This window comes from Pinus tabuliformis, chromosome 4_1, assembly GCF_031772625.1.
Source record: "Pinus tabuliformis cultivar Carrire ecotype Pingquan chromosome 4_1, CPIR1, whole genome shotgun sequence".
Lineage (NCBI taxonomy): Eukaryota > Viridiplantae > Streptophyta > Pinopsida > Pinales > Pinaceae > Pinus > Pinus tabuliformis.
The window spans coordinates 500,109,438-500,114,297 of NC_142303.1; the positions used below are offsets into that span (position 1 = coordinate 500,109,438).

The window sequence follows — 4,860 nt, forward strand, 5'->3', positions numbered from 1 at the left end:
CAACACTTGGGCATGAGTTGAGCCGAGACTCAGCTACCTTTTGACACATGGGAGCTGATTGATCTATGATCATGGGCAGCACATGGATAGATGAGGTAGGTGTATACTTGTTTCTATGGAGACTTGAGGGTTGACACTGTTATCACAAAATCGTGTACTAAGGGCTGCTACTTAGCAAGATCTCATGAAACTGTTTCAGACCAGGCTTTAGACTAAGGTTTAGCCTCCTTAGTCAGAGAGGGCTCTCTCACAGATTTTTGATATGCATTAAGGGCAAGAAAAGATGGCTAACTCTTTAAACAACACATGAAAAATAAGATGGTTGGACAAATATCAAATTAGTCTTCATTGGGCTTATGGAGTCTCACCCATTTCAGTAAACAAAAGCACTGTCTTTTCATGGAAGTCAAGGCTCTTTACATCAGATGTTCAAACATACTTTACATAAACCACAGATTGCCAAGCATACAGGAAGTCAGAGCATTAAACATGAATTCTGAGTGATTATGCTGTAACAATACTGTAAAAAGAACACTAAGAGAATAAACCACCATACATTTGAACAATATGATCTATTGAGAATCTTGAGAAGAAACAACAGCTGTTTTTCTATTACTGTAATAAGTCTTTTACATCAGCCAAAATGAAACTCTGTTTTTTCATAAATCTCCCAACCCCTATTACATCAGAGTTTTCACTATATATAGAAAAACCAAAACTAAAACTACCTTGAGTCTCCTCAACAAGCATGAGGGGAGAGCTCGATGATCTACCATTAATTAACCTTATCTATTTCTAAACAAACTTATTAAATACATAAGGTATTGTGCTATAAATACATAGAGTCCTAATTACATTGAAAATCCAACTCTATCTCCTCGTATGCATGATGCTTTTGTGAATGCTGCCACATGTCCTCTTTCTATTTCGGTTGAGGTATCTTGAAGGAGAACACACTGAATGAGCTGGCCTTGGATTCCAGTCACGTAGATGGCTTCATTAATTAACCAAGGGAGGTGCTCTGTTTTCACGGCCTCTGTCTCCCATCACTCTTCATCACTTTAAAAACATGTCCTCTGCTCTTTAATTCTTCCCAAACAATGCATATCACCACACCTTTCAAATGAGCTAGAAGCCTTATGAGCTGAACAGGTGTACAAACCGGATCACCGAAGACTAAAACCAAAACCCTAATAATTCGGTCATAAAGTACCTTTAACGAGACTTTAGCTGGAAACAAAACATTTCACCTTTTTGCAATGCACATCTGTCATCTTCTGAACAGCTAGGATAGTTTTGAATAGTCACCTTACTTGCCTCGAGTCATCCTTTTCAAGATTTGCTGACCTCAGCATCAATTTCATTTTTTCTCATAAAACAGTCATCTACAGCAGTTTCGTAGCGCGCTACGAAACTGCTGTGTGATTTAAAAAACACAGTCTTCCTCTAACCTCCTCACAAAATTGAATAGCTGTTGTTTGCTAGGCTTCACGGTTCACCATTTGAACCAGCCTATAAATAACCAACTACTCATATTCATCCTTGAAGACCGACAACACCACAAGCAAGTCTGCCACCAGCATTTCCTGTGCTCTTACTCAATTCATGGCCACCTTTGCCAAGATCATGTCTGAGCACAGCATATACGAACAACTTTTTTCTCACAACTCCCACTAATAATGTAATCCCTCCCATTCATATAATATGACCGAGTATAGTTCTGAACACTTCCTGTAGGAGTAATGTCAAATTTCATATGTAACCTTCCATCCACAGCTAAGTGTTGCTTGACCTCATTATCCACAGCTGAGGAAAGGATATAATGGTCATCACGAGAAAAGCACACCATCACATTCCCTCTTAAGCTGGTCGTTGTATACAAAGGATGTGTAGGCTTTTGTCGTAAGTCCCACGTTTTGATTTCCTGATCAAATGATGAAGTCGCAAACAAGTATGGGGAATGATGAGCAAACTTTACCACATTTATATGTTCACGGTGGAGATCTTCGAAAACCTGTAACCGTTTTCCACTGCACACATCATACAGAGCAACATGTTTTGAATATCCACTAGCAAGGAAATAATTATCTGTTGCATTAATATGGACAGATGTTAATTTCTCAAACTCTTCATATGTGTAAGTGGCAGGGTTTCTACTGCTGCTGCCTGCACCATATCTGGAAGGAAGAACAGTTGAGCGCATTCGGTTCACATCATACAGTTGTAATGTGCCATTGTCAGAGCCAGCAATAAGCTTGGAAGGGTCCTTGTTGAACCAACAGAGACCAAGAATACTATGATTTGCTCCAACTGACTGAACATGGCCGACAATTTTACCACTTTCATGGTTGATCACAACCACTTCCCCATCCAAAGTCTCGAAGACCATCAAACTAGCATCAAATGGATGATACTCAAATTGTCTGGGCCGAAACTTCTTGTTAATTTTTGTAGAATTTTCAGTAGAGTTCCTTTTCAATTTGGAAATAGGGTAAATGGCTGGCCATGCACAAGAGGCCATTTTGGCTGCACAAATAAATCTGGAAAATGAAATAACATTACCATTGCTTGTGCCTAGTCGCTTTCGCTTGCATGACAAAAGTATTCCAGAGCCTATGTCAAAGCGATTAATCCATGAAAACTTTCCACTCTTTGAAGAAGTTTCTTCTCCCACGAGCTGCCTGCAATTTTCAGTTGTCATGCTAAGAATTACGATGCCTGCCATGAACAGCAGAAGCCGCATTCTTCTTTTCTGTATATCCATCATGCCTTTGTCCCCGCTTGATAAATTCCGGCAAAACAGTCCCAACAACGCAAATCAGAGGCGAAAAAGAGAGAGTTGAGATATCTTGTGTCGATGGTTCAAATTTGTCTTCCTCCATTTGCGCATGAACGGAATGATCTATAACACCCAGCAATTCCACGAACATAATCCCAAAATCCAGCGCGCTGTAGTAGAGGCCATGTGTCATAAAGAGCTGCAGGTAGGCAAAGAAAAGCTACGAGGGATGAAACTTCATGAGGCTCAGCAAGACGCTTTAAAGGAGTACGATCAAGTAACACAAACTCTTTGTCTTCCAAGAACTTCTCCACGAGTGATGTCTTGGTATGCCATGGTGCCACACAGTTAACACGTATGTTGTCACTTGTCCACTCACATGCAAGATTTTTTTGTGAGTTGGCTCATTGCTCCTTTGCTGGCTGCATATATGGTACCAGAGAATAGCTACAACACCAACAACCGATGAAATGAAAACAATGCTTCCCCTTTTTTGATGACAGCTGAGATATATGATAAGCTGATTCAAAGTTGGTAGACATAAGAAATGAGAAATCCTCATATTTGTACCGACATTATTAATCAACATATTGAGTTTCCCATTGCAAAACGAAAAACATCTTTCAATCAGCTCCTCTTGTGCTGAACGAGATGATAAAACACAGACTGTACCATCAAACTGCAGCCCAGATTCCTTCCACTGAGTCAAACATTCATTAAAATCCTTCTCTGTACGCGAACATGTCATTAACAGTGGAAATCCTTTGTTCATTTATCTTGAAAATGTATATAGAATGGTCTCCATCCTTTTTCCACTCGTAAAACCCTTCAACTGACACAAGGCAATGATAACTTGGAATAACAGAAGCCTTCTCATAACCGATTCTGATCGAGCATTGATTTCAAAAAGGACCACGGTTTTGAGACTTGAGTATGAAACAGAGTTTTGATGGACCTTCGTTGGTGATCATGAGAACCTGCCACAACAGCTGTGAGCGCAAAGCAAAATTACCACTGGAATGTTCCCCTTCAATGGAGTACAAGCCCACATATAACAGCTTGACAAACCTCGTTTCCTGCAGTGTTTCCATCAATTCACTTTAAATATCTGTCATTTCCCAATTTCGCAGCGCAGCCAGTGCAAGGTCAGTGTTTTCGCTACGAAATCACTAAAACAGATGGCGCTGCGAAACTGCTAACGGATTTATGCGCTGCGAAAACACCCTAACTTTAAGCTAGGCTAATTTTTTTTTTTTTTTTTTTTTTGGCAACAGACTTTTCAGTGATAACAGACACATTGCAAATATGATGGGGGTAGCTTCATGGACTTGGATGTGGCATACCGAGAGTTGGAGTTTGATGAGATGGTCTCTTCATATGGAGGAGGCACACATATGGATGATGTTGGAGTAGATGTGGCTAACTTCGTGTAGCACATTGACACCAAACATCATGGATGACATGTTGCAGTTGAGATGAGGACTACTTCATGGACCTGAGCATGGTTTACTTATATGGATGGATTCTTGATCGAGTTCAGGATGTGACAGGATGCTTTGAGGAACGACTGATGGTGGCATGAGGATGTGCATTCTCATGGTTTGGGCGTGACGGTTGGATTAGCTACCCAACTAGTTCAGACATGGGGGTTAACAGTGTGCAGAGATATGTTAGCATTGTGTTGGAGTATCATGGCAGTAGTTCACATGAGGACGATACATGATGAGGTCGACACGATATGTTGCAGTGAGCAAGCAGCTTGAGATGGAGGGACCAGCCTTCCACAATGGAGCAGCATGTAGAGATGATGACATGGTGGCTGATGATCATGGATTGAGATGACTTCCGATAGATGACATATTGTTGAGATGAGATGTTGGCACATGGTTGAGGTGTGTTAGCACTTGTTGACGTATCATGGGCAGTTTGCACATGGTGGTGATGACATCATGGAGTTTGACACATTGTTGCAGTGGACATGTAGCTTCAATTGGAGGGATCAACCTTCCATGGTGGAGAGCAGCATGAGGAGATTGTGACAGGGTGGTTGATGATCGTGGACATCTGATATATGACATACC

The 4,860-nt window shown here is 40.9% G+C and overlaps 1 pseudogene; it reads right to left on the reverse strand.

The window, feature by feature from the left end:
• Window positions 1–1,624: 1,624 nt before the first annotated feature.
• Window positions 1,625–2,764, reverse strand: LOC149176720 (protein DWD HYPERSENSITIVE TO UV-B 1 pseudogene; annotated as a pseudogene).
• Between the last annotated feature and the right edge of the window lie 2,096 nt (window positions 2,765–4,860).